We start from the raw sequence: 16100 nt of genomic DNA on the forward strand, positions 1-16100 counted from the left end.
TTGGCTCTGAGCTAACATCTGTTGCCCCCTTCCTCTTTTTGTATGAGGAAGATTGTCCCTGAGCCAACATCTGTGCCAATCTTCCTCTGTTTTGTACGTGGGTCACTGCCACAGCATAACTTGATGAGCAGTGGTGTGTAAGTCCACACTTGGGATCCAAACCTGCAAACCCCAGGCCACAGAAGTGGAGCACATGAACTTAACCACTATGCCACTGGCCAGCCCCAAGCATAAGTATTTTGTTTCTTCAGAATCAACTATTAATGACAACCCAAGGAAAATCTCAAGACCAAATACAAGTTTATTAATAATAAACTTGTGGATTGTGCTTCAAAATATTCAACTTCCTTGCAGGGGGTTTACTATAAAGTCAATCTGAGATAATGTACACAAGTGTCCTGTTACTAATTCTAATTTTTTGCTGCCACCAAAGAATGTTTAAAGTGGATTTTCTCTTGAATAAGCAAATAGGAAAGCATTAGATATACAAAAATATACTGTAAGTTACAAGATTTTCATCCTGAAGAATCAAGGGAAGGGGCTCTGGTTCTGGAAAGGGTGGAGGAAGCACACTGCATCCTCTTTCTCCTGCTTATCCATAAAATCGGAGCACACTATACTCAGCACATACTTCAAAACTCAGAAAAGTAAGTAGAGGCAGGTATACTGGAGAAGACCGAAATATGAAGTACTACCAGGCTGGTAAGGAGTTTACCATCCTTCTCTCCTTCCCACCTCCCGCCTCCTCCAATGCTTGGGCTGGAGCCTGGACTGAAGGGACTGGAAACCGGGAACTGGGTACCAGGACCCAGACAGAGCTCAAGGACAAGCCTGCTCATCTTGGCTCTGGAAGTGGGAAACGGACCTTCTAATGCTCCGGAGAGAATGCAGAAATGCCTTCCCTGTTTCCTTCTCTTTCTTGAATCTGTTCTCTCCTGCTCAGCCCTCAAGCAATGAGATGGTGGTGGAGGTGGGGCGGGTGGTGGTGATGGTGGTGGCCAGTAATGGGAGACCCCAGGAGGCAAGATTCTTAAGAAGAAGACTTCTTCTGCACTCACTGAAGCTGTGGTTCCGAGAGGGTACAACCCCAGTGCAATTCTCTTTTTCTCTGTCCTCCTCTCGCTTGGCCCTGGATGCAGATCTAGTTGAAGAAGTGGAGGAAATAAATCTCCAGTCAGCCTTCTAGCCAAGAGACCTTAAAGAGGAGCCACAGGGAACCAGAAAGTACTGGGAAGAACATGGCAAAGGAGGAGCTTGAGACATAAATTCTATACACTTGTTCATGAAGTCCTGGGCTTACTTCCAAGCTGCACATAAATGGATTTGATTCTACGTAACATACCAAAGACTTTGAGAACTGAAACAAAAGACCACCACCCAGGTCTCAGACTAGAAGTGAGGTTTTAAACTTTTGGTTAACTAAAGAAGAGGACACCAACCTAGAAACTATATATTATTATTTTTTAAAATATGTGACATAACAAAATAAACAGGGATTTATAATGGTAAACTCATGTAAGCTGTTAGTAACAAGCATAAAGTGGATATACTAGATCTTAGTTTTAACTTCCACCATACTTTCTCTTTCATAGATTCATAATTTATATGTTAAAGATGATTTGAAAAAGGCATATTCATTCAAGAGATGGACAACTGTGAAGAACAGGGCATTAATTGGAATCCAAAGTCAGAAATACTTTAGTAGTCTGAGGCTGGTGACATGCAAAGTCAAAATTCTAAAGCTACTTCTAGTGTGAGAGTAAGGCAGGTGGTTTTATTCTGGAAGCTAAAATAAGGTATGGAGACCAAAAGGTTTATCGTAGTAGTTTTTAGGATTAGACCCCATTTTTACTTTTATTACCATTTTATTTTTATTTTTTATTAATGTTATGATAGATTACAACCTTGTGAGATTTCAGTTGTACATTTTTGTTAGTCATGTTTTGGGTACACCACTTCCCCCTTTGTGCCCTCCCCCCACCCCCCCTTTTCCCTGGTAACCACCGATCAGATCTCCTTATCAATATACTAACTTCCACCTATGAGTGTAGTCATATAGAGTTCATCTTTCTCTGACTGGCTTATTTCGCTTAACATAATACCCTCGAGGTCCATCCACGTTGCTGTGAATGGGCCAATTTTGTCTTTTTTTACGGCTGAGTAGTATTCCATTGTGTATATATATACCACATCTTCTTTATCCAATCATCAGTTTCTGGGCATGTAGGTTGGTTCCACGTCTTGGCTATTGTAAATAATGCTGCGATGAACATAGGGGTGCAAGGGACTCTTGGGATTTCTGATTTCAGGTTCTTAGGATAGATACCCAGTAATGGGATGGCTGGGTCATAGGGTATTTCTATTTTTAACTTTTTGAGAAATCTCCATACTGTTTTCCATAGTGGCTGTACCAGTTTGCATTCCCACCAACAGTGTATGAGGGTTCCTTTTTCTCCACAACATCTCCAACATTTGTCGCTCTTGGTTTTGGATGTTTTTGCCAATCTAACGGGTGTAAGGTGATATCTTAGTGTAGTTTTGATTTGCATTTCCCTGATGATTAGCGATGATGAACATCTTTTCATGTGTCTATTGGCCATATTCATATCTTCTTTTGAGAAATGTCTGTTCATGTCCTCTGCCCATTTTTTGATCAGGTTGTTTGTTTTTTTGTTGTTAAGCTGTGTGAGTTCTTTGTATATTATGGAGATTAACCCTTTGTTGGATAAGTGGCTTGTAAATATTTTTTCCCAATTAGTGAGCTGTTTTTTTGTTTCAATCCTGTTTTCCCTTGCCTTACAGAAGCTCTTTAGTCTGATGAAGTCCCATTTGTTTATTCTTTCTATTGTTTCCCTCAACTGAGGAGTTATAGTGTCCGAAAAGATTATTTTGAAACTGATGTCAAAGAGTGTACTGCCTATATTCTCTTCCAGAAGACTTATTGTTTCAGGCCTAATCTTTAGGTCTTTGATCCATTTTGAGTTTATTTTGGTGTGTGGTGAAAAAGAATGGTCAATTTTCAATCTTTTGCATGTCGCTGTCCAGTTTTCCCAGCACCATTTGTTGAAGAGACTTTCTTTTCTCCATTGTAGGTCCTCTGCTCCTTTGTCGAAGATTAGCTGTCCATAGATGTGTGGTTTTATCTCTGGGCTTTCAATTCTGTTCCATTGATCTTTGGACCTGTTTTTGTACCAGTACCATGCTGTTTTGATCACTGTAGCTTTGTAGTATGTTTTGAAGTCGGGGATTGTGATTCCGCCAGCTTTGTTTTTCTTGCTCAGGATTGCTTTAGCAATTCGGGGTCTTTTGTTGCCCCATATGAATTTTAGGATTCTTTGTTCAATTTCTGTGAAGAATGTGCTTGGGATTCTGATTGGGATAGCATTGAATCTGTAGATTGCTTTAGGTAGTATGGACATTTTAACTATGTTTATTCTTCCAATCCATGTCCATGGAATGTCTTCCCATCTCTTTATGTCGTCGTCAATTTCTTTCAAGAAAGTCTTGTAATTTTCATTGTATAGATCCTTCACTTCCTTGGTTAAGTTTATCCCAAGGTATTTTATTCTTTTTGTTGCGATTGTGAATGGGATTGAGTTCTTGAGTTCTTTTTCTGTTAGTTCATTGTTAGTGTATAGAAATGCTACTGATTTATGCACGTTAATCTTATACCCTGCTACTTTGCTGTAGTTGTTGATTATTTCTAATAGTTTTTCTATGGATTCTTTGGGGTTTTCTATATATAAGATCATGTCGTCTGCAAACAGCAAGAGTTTTACTTCTTCATTACCTATTTGGATTCCTTTTATTTCTTTTTCCTGCCGAATTGCTCTGGCCAACACCTCCAGTACTATGTTGAATAAGAGTGGTGAAAGTGGGCACCCTTGTCTTGTTCCTGTCCTCAGAGGGATGGCTTTCAGTTTTTGTCCGTTGAGTATGATGTTGGCTGTGGGTCTGTCATATATGGCCTTTATTATGTCGAGGTACTTTCCTTCTATACCCATTTTATTGAGGGTTTTTATCATAAATGGGTGTTGGATCTTGTCGAATGCTTTCTCTGCATCTATTGAGATGATCATGTGGTTTTTGTTTTTCATTTTGTTGATGTAGTGTATCACGTTGATTGACTTGCGGATGTTGAACCATCCCTGTGTCCCTGGTATAAATCCCACTTGATCATGGTGTATAATCTTTTTGATGTATTGCTGTATTCGGTTTGCCAAAATTTTGTTGAGGATTTTTGCATCTATGTTCATCAGTGATATCGGCCTGTAGTTCTCCTTCTTTGTGTTGTCCTTGTCAGGTTTGGGGATCAGAGTGATGTTGGCTTCATAAAATGTGTTAGGGAGTACTCCATCTTTCTCAATTTTCTGGAACAGTTTGGGAAGAATAGGTATTAAGTCTTCTTTGAATGTTTGGTAGAATTCTCCAGAGAAGCCGTCTGGTCCTGGACTCTTATTTTTGGGGAGGTTTTTGATTACCGTTTCTATTTCCTTACTTGTGATTGGCCTATTCAGATTCTCCATTTCTTCCTGATTCAGTTTGGGGAGATTGTAGGAGTCTAGGAATTTGTCCATTTCTTCCAGGTTGTTCAATTTGTTGGCATATAGTTTTTCATAGCATTCTCTTATGATCTCTTGTATTTCATTGGTATCTGTCGTGATTTCTCCTCTCTCATTCCTAATTTTATTTATTTGCGATTTCTCTCTTCTTTTCTTGGTGAGTCTGGCTAAAGGTTTGTCGATTTTGTTAATTTTTTCGAAGAACCAACTCTTTGTTTCATTGATCCTTTCTATTGTCTTTTTTGTTTCAATATCATTTATTTCTGCTCTTATTTTTATTATTTCCCTCCTTCTACTGACTCTGGGCTTTGTTTGTTCTTCTTTTTCTGGTTCTGTTAGGTGTCGTTTGAGGTTGCTTATGTGAGCTTTTTCTTGTTTAGTGAGGTGAGCCTTATTGCGATGAATTTCTCTCTTAGGACTGCTTTTGCTGCATTCCAAATGATTTAGTATGTCGTGTTCTCATTTTCATTTGTCTCCAGATAATATTTGATTTCTTCTTTAATTTCTTCAATGATCCATTGTTTGTTCAGAAGCGTGTTGTTTAGTCTCCTTTCTCTGCTTTTTTCTTGTAGTTGATTTCTAGTTTCATAGCATTATGATCAGAAAAGATGCTTGATATTATTTCAACTCTCTTGTATTTATTGATGTTTGCTTTGTTTCCCAAAATATGGTCAATCCTTGAGAATGTTCCATGTGCACTTGAGAAGAATGTGTAACCTGCTGTTTTTGGATGAAGTGTTCTATATATATATCTATTAAGTCCATCTGGTCTAATTTTTCATTTAATTCTATCATTTCCTTGTTGATTTTCTGTCTGGATGTTCTGTCCGTTGGTGTTAATGGTGTGTTGAGGTCCCCTACTATTATTGTATTGTTGTTGATGTCTTCTTTTAGTTCTATTAAGAGTTGCTTTACAAATTTTGGTGCTCCTGTGTTGGGTGCGTATATTTTATAAGTGTTATGTCTTCTTGGTGGAGAGTCCCTTTTATCATTATGTATTGTCCCTCTTTGTCTTTCTTTATCTGTTTTGCTTTGAAATCTACCTTGTCTGATATTAGTATAGCGACACCTGCTTTCTTTTGTTCATTATTAGCTTGGAGTATTGTTCTCCATCACTTCACTCTGAGTCTGTGTTTGTCTTTGGGGCTGAGGTGTGTTTCCTGGAGGCAGCATATTGTTGGGTCTTGTTCTTTGATCCATCCTGCCACTCTGTCTTTTGATTGGGGAGTTCAATCCATTTACATTTAGAGTGATTATTGAGATGCGGGGGCCTACCACTACCATTTTGTGTCTTGTTTTCCGGTTTTCTTCAATTTCCTTTGTTTCTCGTCCCATGGTTTAATCTGTTCTGATGTAGAGCTGCTACTGTCTGTTGTTGTCCTTCTACTTATCTCCTCTGCTCATGGTTTTGTAGCCCCTTTCCTTTTTTGGATTTTTCAGGAATGAGGGTTTTCCTGAGGATTTCCTGAAGAGGAGGTTTTGTGGCAATGAATTCCCTTAATTTTTGTTTATCTGGGAAAGTTTTTATTTCTCCATCGTGTTTGAAGGATATTTTCGCTGGGTAGAGAATTCTCGGCTGTAGATTTTTGTCCTTCAGATTTTTGAATATATCATTCCACTCTCTTCTAGCCTGTAAAGTTTCTGCTGATAGCCTGATGGGGGTTCCTTTGTAGGTTAGTTTCTTTTGCCTGGCTGTCCTTAGTATTTTCTCCTTGTCGTTGACTTTTGCTAGCTTCACTACTATATGCCGTGGGGTTGGTCGTCTTGGATTGATAAAGTTTGGAGATCTATTGGCTTCTGTCACCTGAAGATCCATCTCTCTCACCAGATTTGGGAAGTTCTCAGCCATTATTTCTTTGAATAGGCTTTCTGCCCCTTTCTCCTTCTCTTCTCCCTCTGGTATACCTATAATCCTTACGTTGCATCTCCTAATTGTGTCTGATAATTCTCGGAGAGTTTCTTCATTTCTTTTTAGTCTTACTTCTCTCTCCTCCTCTGCCTGCAGCATTTCTATATTGCCATCTTCCAAATTGCTAATTCTTTCCTCCATATTATAGGCCCTACTGTTCAGTGCATCTAGATTTTTCTTAATCTCCTCTATTGTGTTGTTCATTTCCAATATTTCTGTTTGGTTCTTCTTTATCGTATCAAACTCTTTTGTGACATAGCTCCTGAACTCGTTGAGTTGTCGGTCAGAATTCTCTCTTAACTCATTGAGTATTTTAATGATGGCTGTTTTGAAGTCATCATCATTTAGGTTATGTATCTCATTTTCTTTGGGATTGTTTTCTGTGTATTTGTTATTTTCCTTCTGTTCTGGAGATTCAATGTATTTTTTCATATTGCTTGATGTTGTTGATTTGGCCTCCACATGGAGATAGAGATTAGTTGCTCCTTTCACTTGTTTCTGCTGCTGCGGTGGGGGTGCAGCTGTTTATACTGCACCAACCAGGAACCCTATCCGCAGTTGCTAACTGGGCCTGGGCCCCTCCTCTTAGTCACAGTGGTCCTTTGGATTCCCTCCTCTGCCGTGGGGGCCGTCACAGGGGGGCTTCAGGCTGCTGGTGCCTACTGTTGCAGCCCACCTAGACGTGCTCCCTCCTTGGGGTCTACAACGGTGTTATGGGCTTTTCCAGCGGCCAGGGGTAGGATCACTTATATTTGTCAGTCTGTCACTGTCAGCACCCACAAAATCTCACTTTTCCACTATGGGTCGCAGCAGAGCTATTGGCATCTTCTACAGTCTGTGGTTAGTTCACCTAGCTATGCTACTTTTGTCCCGGGGTCTTCCAGCCTTGTGGCTGCCGGATGGGTGCTTTCTACTGGTGCTGTGCAGAGGCTTTCCCTGAGGCTGCTGTGAGCCTGTAGGGTTTCCCCCTAGGCTACGGAGCTGGGTCGCTGGAACTCCACCCAGCCCCAGTCCTGTTCCCCAGGAACTCGGGGAGCCCTTTGCCCTGTTTCGGGGGATAGCCGGAGATCCTGATTTCAGTGGTAGCTGGTCAGCTGCTGCCCTGCCTGATATTCTCCTCTCCGGGACCCTCCCGGTGTTGTGGATGCTGGGCGTAGCCCCTCCGCTAATAGCAGACAGAGAGTTTTGTCTGCTGCCCAGGCAGACTCTGGAGCTTCCCCTCTGGGCCGCAGGGCCAGCCTCTGGAGCTCCCCCTAGCCCCAGTCCTCTCCGAGATCTCCAGCAATCCCTTACCCCACGGGGCGGGCAACGGCAGCTGGGGGTCACCTCGCCCTCTGGGGTTCTCTCCGGGACTTTCCTGGAGTTGTGAATGCTGGGCGTGGCCCCTCCGCTAATGGCAGACAGAGAGTTTTGTCTGCTGCCCGGGCGGAACTCTGGAGCTTCCCCTCCAGGGCATGGAGCCGGCCTCTGCAGCTTCACCCAGCCCCAGTCCTCTCCGAGATCTCCGGCAATCCCTAGCCCCACCGTGTACGCAGTGGCAGCCGGGGGACCTCCGTACCCTCAGTGATTCTCTCTGGGACCCTCCGGGCGCTGTGAACACTAGGCGGGATCTCCCCGCCAATGGCGGGGAGAGACTCTCCCCGGCGCTCAGGTGTGTAACTCTAGAGTTTCCCTCTGCGTTTAGGAGTAATTGCAGGGGGTTTAGGTAGGGTTCTGGTCACCTGTTTCCACCATCACTCCTCTGTTGTGTGCTCGCTCCTGCCCTAGATGTGTGTTGATCTTCTGGGGGCATCTGTTGGAAGAAAGCCGCTTGCAGGTACTAGGCTGTTCGGTCGGGGTCGGAGAGTTTTCACCTATTTCTGCATCCTCCCGGAGGAAAGTCCGTCCACTTTCCGATGCATAGTCGCGTGGGTCTCTCAGACGTCCTGAGTTGCTGTCTGGATATCCTTTGTTAAGCGATAAGTGTCCAAATAATTGTAGACTCGAAGGGGGAGAGACAAAGAGGACTACTCACGGTGCCATCTTGGATCCTCCTCATACTTTTATTACCATTTTGAATGCAATCTGGTAATAATACAGGCACAACATTAAAAGCTAACCATATTTTTCTGTGGATACGATCACCTTTTAAGTATTCCAACATTCATCTCCTGATGTGATTTTTATTTCCTTTGGTGCTCCCAGGTATAGTTTAGTCAGCCCTACTTAAGTCTGCATTAATCATACTTCCTTCGTATTTAGCAGTGCTTTTTAAAAGTGCACTTCTTGAATCTATCACCATATTCCAAAATACCTGAAATGAGATGCTATTTAACTTCTTATCCCCTAATCAGAGATTCTTATTCTTATCTCACTATTTTTTCTAGACATCTAGTAATGGCAGTTTCTAACTTTTTCTTTCAATATTCCTTTCTTGCATACTTCTTATGCCAGACTAAATTTACTTCTATAAGTAAAACCATTCCCAACGAGAAAACACCCGGTGATTCACTGAAAGATATATTAGTAATAATAGCTACAGCAAAACCATTTATAATTATTGAGCATTCAGCCTGAGGCAGACACTATGCAAAGCACCTGGTGTACAATTTTTTGGTATACAAATGCAACTTCCTAGGGTAGGTCATAAAAAGTGACAGAGCTTCTGCATGTTTCTTTTGGCATGCTTCCTTTTAGAAGCTAGCCCATGCCAACAGGAAGGCCAACCAGCCATGGAGAGGCCCATGAGAACTTAGTCCCTTGGCCCACAGCTCTAGCTGAGCTCCCAGCTGACAGCCAGCACTAACTTCCAGCCAGGTAAGTGAGCCACCTGGAATGTAGATCCTCCTGGCCCCAAGGCAGCCACCCCAGCTGAAGCTGCATGAAGAAGGGGTGAGCTGCCCTTGCTAAACATTGCCCAAATTACAGATTTATAAGCAAAATAAATGACCGTTGTTGCTTTAAGTCACTAAATTTTGCGGGTGTCTCCTTCTGCAGCACTGGGTAACTGGAACACTTGCTCAAGGTCATATGTTAGTAGGGCCAAATTTAAGTCATCGCTCCATTCTAATTCATAATCCGAGTTCTCATCATAGAGCACACTGGTTACCCATTATATTTGGAACAGCATTTCTACTGTCTCATCTACGGCAGTGAAGGAGTGAACCACAACTTTTAAAGGACAATTGATGATGGTATTTAGATTATAAACTGTAGTGATAAAAAACACTTTTCTGGGATTTGATTGACAGACATGGTTTAACCAGTAGTTTTATATTCTTTTAGACACTTCTTTTTGTTAGGAGCAAAACAAATACAGCTTTATTCAGACCATTAGAAATAAAAACATATTCAACAACTTTTATTTCATAAAAAATGCTTTATGTGACCACCTCATTTTATGGAAAAAGTAAGAAAGACATTTTACCTTTCAGCCTAGAACTGAAGAATATACTTATCATAAGATGGCTTCTATGCATGATTTGAACATTTTGACCAAACTGACTCATCACTGCTCAAAGTCTCATGTACTCTGACGCCTTGGGAAAGTTTGACAACCCTATCTTCTGCTGGCTTAGCAACAAACTTACAGTCCATTCTTCAATCTGACAATTGTGAATGTCCTGCTGTCATGTATTTGTGGCATGCATTTCGGTAGCTGAACAGTGCAGAAAATGCATGTGAAAATTATTGAATTACACACAAAAATTTTTACTGACAAGAAGAGCATATATTTTCTTTTTGTAGCATTAACAAGCATTTTTATAATTGATATCATAATCACAGCTTATTGTCCACTTTACAAATATTATTCTATTTAAGTCAAAAAAAAACAATGATGTAGGTGCTAATACTCACATTTCACACATGAGGAGACAAAGGCTTTAACAGGTGCTCATGGTCACAGAGATGACATATGAGCAAGCCAGTTCTCGCTGATTCTTTAGCCCAAACTTTGTTTGGGACAATACCTTATCATTGTATGAATACACATGTATATACATAAACATGCACACACACAAAATATGTATATAGGTACATATATATAAATATGTTAAATATATGAAGATATTCCAGGCAATCCTTATGCATAGTTCTCTCTTCCTTCATAACCTACTATTGCAATTATCATCTGCATCCCATATTTTGACATCTGCTCTTACTTCTTATAAAGAGGCGTGCCTGTTCAACTACATTGTAAATTACTTAAAAGTAAGTTTTTTGTATATGTCATTGCACTGGGACAATACTGCAGACATAGCAGAGACTCAGATATAAGCTGGATGGATTACCTGTATACACAGTTAACCAATATACATATTAGTCAAAATTAGTTAAAAATTAGTCCAAAAAACCCCCTATAGAATAAAACTTAGCAAAGCAGGTATTCAAAATAGTCACCATATGTTTTTCTTAAAAATTGCAAAGATACAACACTACAATATGACTTAAAATTTCTAAACTTTTTCATTGACTCCATCTTTCCCAAAGGAAGTATTCAGATATTATCCACTTCTATTTTCAATAGAAGCTTGAAATGGTTACTTATAGCTTTGGTTGAAATGCGAATGGATGTTTCCAATGTATTTCCACCATAAGCAGTTCTCTATTTCACAGTAAAACTGTTGTGCTTCAATTTCATAATGATACCTTGAGTTTTACTTTGCATTCAATAACACAATTAATGTTTGTATGTTGAATAAAAGCTAACAATGTTATTAGTTTATTTACCTATTAATATTTTAAAATAGCTTACCAAGATATTGGTTTACATTTGAATGGAATGTTCTGTAAATATTGAGTTGAAGAAAATGAGAACAGCATCTTCTATCCAATACAAGTAGAGTACTATACTGAGCCAGCATGGTTTGGATATGAGAGATGCTCATGGATCACAAGGCACATTCAAGGGTGAAATGCTGTATTTGGCAAGAACAGACACTCAAGATTCAGAAGTTCCAAAGCATTGCTTGCACTCGCTCTATAAGGCTGTGGGATCAGCAGAAATTAGGATATGCAGGTTTTACAGATGTGATGTGTTTGATCAGAATACGGTCTCTTGATTTGTCTCATATCTAGTTCCACACATGTAGAGCCATTCCATATATTGAATTTTTTGGCCTGAGCCTGAATTTCCCAATGATTGTTTTATACCCACGCAGATCAGCTGTAACCTGGTGCTTCGATAATCCAATTTTCATGGTAAGCAGGAGATCTTGCACAAAACCAGTTATAGCATTTCATGAACCCATAATAAGTGGAAAACCTGGAACCATAGAGGTAGTTTTCTATTATAGAGCTATAAATCCCATTAATCAGAAGCTCTCTCTATACAAAATTTTGCGTAAATCTTTTATATCCATGCATGTGTAAATATTCTTAAGAAGGAGCAATTCTTAGCAAACTTTTCTTTATGCAACTGAAAACTCTCTGATTAATTTATTTTATACATTTGCATATCAGATTTCCTTAAATTGGGACATACTCTAGATAGTTAAGGTAAAATTAGCTATTGGACCAAAACAATTGCATTATCAACACAGATCAATTTGTCTGTCTCTCCTCTCTGTTCCAAGTGCATATTGCATGTGCCTCCATAGCAGGTACTTGATTGTTTGCAGGGGTCTGATTCCATGACACCGTAACACCAGTGTGTGAACACTTGCAGGAAGTAACTCTTTGCATTAAAATTCTCATTCTCTAATACAGTGCTTACTACATATTAGGTGCTAAATAAATATTTGTTAAATGAATAACTAAATAAATTGGTGGTCTTTGATATTCTTTGATGTACAAAACCAAATTTTTTTATATTCAGTAAATATTACTAAATTATAAATATTCTGATACAGCTTCTTTAAGGGATCAGGAACACTTGCAAAAGACACCTGGAACTAATATAACATTTTACTGTATCCGTTACCAAAGAAATATCATATTCAAGCACTATTTAGAAAATTAACCCTAAATTGTAATACATGCTTTTACTCTGAAGCCTACAGTTTTAGAACTTTTGTCTCAAATTGCCATACTGATGAATATATTCAGCTCCCATGTTTTACTGCATATTTTAATTTGAATGCATATGTAATTTTCCTTTTTTGCACCTTTACAAATTGGAGAATTAATATAAAAAAACTGCTATTGCAAAAACTGTTTAGCTAATACCGCATTTTCAAGTACAGTAACTTTTTATTATTCTCAAGTGGAACAATTTTGGTAAATGGATACTTCACTGCAGTTACTATTCACTTAGCATGAAATAGAGAAGTTGGGGTACAGGTCACATAAGACTCAGTCCCTGAAGAGGTAAGGAACATATATCTCAAGCTATATGACAATATTAGATGTTATGTGATTACTTCACAAATTGTACAGACAATAAATGCTCGGAGTTTCAAGAAAAAATACATTAATATGGGGTGGAGCAGCTAAAATTGGCCTGGAGATGTGGCATTTTAACCAGACATTTTCTATGGAAAGGTAGAATGGGAAGAAGAATGAGGGAAAAAAAGAGGTGGAAATGAAAATGAGTTTCACAAGTTTCTGAATACCAGAGGAAACCAACTTGGATAAAAAGAGGAAAAGGTGGCACTGTGAAGAGAAACAATTTTAAAAATAAGTGTGGACAAAGAACAAGATATAGATTAAGAGCAGTTTAAACATAATTATTAAATATATTTAATATACTTGATGATGGTGACTGTTTCATTGTGGATGAGATTTGGGGCTTTTGACACAGAAATCTTAGATTCAAATCCCATAGGTCGAAATACGTTGCCCTAGGTAAGCTATTTAACCCCTGAAGTCTGAATTTACTCATCTGTAAAATGGAGATGAGAACAGACCCACCAGTTGGAGTGATCCATAATATAATTTATGTAATGTGTTTAGCTGGTGCCTAGCTTATTATAAGCAATGGATAAAAGCTGGGTCCATAAGTTTTAAGGTGAATCAGCCCATAGAAATTCATAATGCCAAGAAAGAACTCCCCCATGCTCAAAACAGTCAGGAAAACAGCTGTAATGGCTAAGAAAATATCCCAGTCATGTATATCATAAATAAATTGCCATTTTCCAATAAACAGAATTTAAGATACGTAGTATAATACCATAACTATACTTAATAGAATATATTCTATCTTATATAATCAAAAAATCACTTTAGGATTTAGCAAACTAATGTTAAAGTTTTGTGATGTCTGATTTTATCCAAATACTCATATCCAATATTAGTAACTTTTATATCCCCTCAAAGTAAATCAAAGCAAATGAAACCAAATAAAAAAACAATAGATTAAGTTTGCTTTATGGTAGAAAGGTAATCTGGGAGAAAGAAGTCTTTCCACATCTTCCAACTCAGTGGAATAAAAATTCTTGTTTGAGACAAGAGAATGTGATTTTGTGGTAATCTAATTTGTTGACTGAAATAAGTCCAAGATTTACAACAGAGTTACATACATACAACTGCCCAATTTTGACGTGAAGTTTTAAGAAACTTAAAGCCTTGTGGATAGCTCTACAACATGCCCGATGGGAATTTTCCCTCTCCTCTTATCCGTTAGGAAGAGCATGTCTTCTAAACCACTCTAATCCACTCACCCTGGAGATCAGCAGGGAAACTCCGCTGGGTGTAGAGAATCCACTTGAATCCTGTTCTAGTGTGGGTCCACTCACCAGCCACATACTGTGTGCTCATTGATTCAGTCAGCTCTGCTGAGTGCATGAAAAGTCTTTGCTTTGTAAATTCTTTTTATTTTTTCACAATTCCTTTCTACGGAATTTGAGTCTTTGATCTTTTCCTCATCATGAAGAAGGTAATTTATTACAGGAATCCAGGAACTGTGTTAAGTTCTCATAGAAAGAATACAGTCCTTCCTTTATCAACCTCAGATATAATGTGGCACTTAGAGCAAGAGACTCTAGATTGAAATCTTGGCCCACCCACTTATTAACCCTGTGACCTTAGGAAATTTACTTAATTTCTCTGTGTTTCATCTTCTCATCTATGAAGTAGGTGTAAAAACAGCACTTATCTTATACGGGTATCCTAAGAATTAACTGAGTTAATGTTTCTAAAGCACTTAAGTACCTCCTGGCACACAGTAAGTGCTATGTAATGATTCTCTTACTATGATTTTATCAAACCTTGTAAAGAATCTTTTTATTTTTGGAAACTAGTACATAAGAAATCAATTACTATTTGGAGAATGGATAGCTATGTCAATACATAAGGCAAATATTTCATAATTTCACTGTTCCTTAAATAGTACTGTCTTTCATATGGGTAAAACTTACTCTTTACAAAGTTAAAGACTGTTCCTCAAGTTAAAAATATTCTGTCAGTTAGTGGGAAAAAACTGTCTAGAACACATAACTGTATACACTTTTATCCTGCATCTCTCACCCATCATTTTTCCAAAGCAAAACACTAACAGGGCTTAGGAAATGTTTAAGCTATTAGTGATGACAGAAATCATCTTCTTCCACATCACTCCTCTTTTACAAAGGAGAAGGCCAAACTTTAGAAACGTAAAGCTCATTCCTCAAAATTATACCCTGGGATAGCAGCAGAGCTGGACTTAGAACTCAAGCCTCCTGACGCCATGGACTGGCTTTTTTTCATTTGGTTTTTGGGCTGGTTTTTTTGTTCTCCACACACATCATTCTACAGACTCTATTCCCTAAACATTGTATTAGCTTTTTCTGAACCTTTCCCTAATTTTTTTCCTTCTCCTTGAAGTATCTTAATCAGAGCTACCTGTAGTATGTCTAGAGCAGACACTATGGTTTTGTTCAAAATTGGGTACACTTCATTTTGCAGCAACTTCTTCACCCTTACAAACAACATGTATAAACATCAAAAAGTCTCATGTGGTCTCCTAACTTGGCCTCCAGCAGGCAAATCACTGTATCAGTTCCTGTGGCACTAACTCTAACATAGATGCTAAATCTGTCCCTTTATCTCCATCTCCACTGCCAATACCCAAGTCCACATCACCTTCATCTCTTGCCTGAAATATTCCAATGACTCTTCCCACTTTTGCCCTACCACCTTACAACAGAGTCTGATACACAGTCAGAAGGATCTTTAAAAATGTACATTAGCACTGAAGGACAGAATCTAGAGTAACTTATCTTTAACTTTACTTCTTAAATTCTCTAATGGCTACCCTCACATTGCGGATAAAATTCAAATTCCTTACACAGCCTAACAGACGGGTCCATAAGATCCAGCCCCTACTGACCTCTCCAATCCCTCTCTTCCACTTCCATTTTGTTCCAGTCATATTGGCCTTCTTAGTCCTTCTGGAAAACACCAAAGATATTTGTGCTTCAGGAGTGACCCCTTCACCAGCCTTTCTATATCAAATCATGTGTTCTTTTTTCTGCATAACATTACTACAATTTGAAATTCCTTTGATCATTTATTAGTTTACTTTTTATTGCTAGTCCTGCCAGCAAGAAATATCATTCTTGTTTATGACTCATCCCTTGTGCCTAGAACAGTATTTGGCAATAGGAGTTTGTTCAATAAGTATTTGCTGAATGAGTGAATATGACTGGTACAGTCAATATAGGTTCAACTATCTTTCAGTTCAATTATCAGTAAATTGTTATCACTGCTCACTGGAGAAGATATATTCCTTA

General features: G+C 38.9%; 1 protein-coding gene across 11 annotated transcripts in view; it reads right to left on the reverse strand.

The window, feature by feature from the left end:
* Positions 1–16100, reverse strand: part of EPHA6 (EPH receptor A6) — a 779380-nt gene that overhangs the window by 449532 nt on the left and 313748 nt on the right. The gene's annotated exons all lie outside the window — the stretch shown is intronic.

The sequence above is a fragment of the Equus przewalskii genome, chromosome 18, assembly GCF_037783145.1.
Source record: "Equus przewalskii isolate Varuska chromosome 18, EquPr2, whole genome shotgun sequence".
Lineage (NCBI taxonomy): Eukaryota > Metazoa > Chordata > Mammalia > Perissodactyla > Equidae > Equus > Equus przewalskii.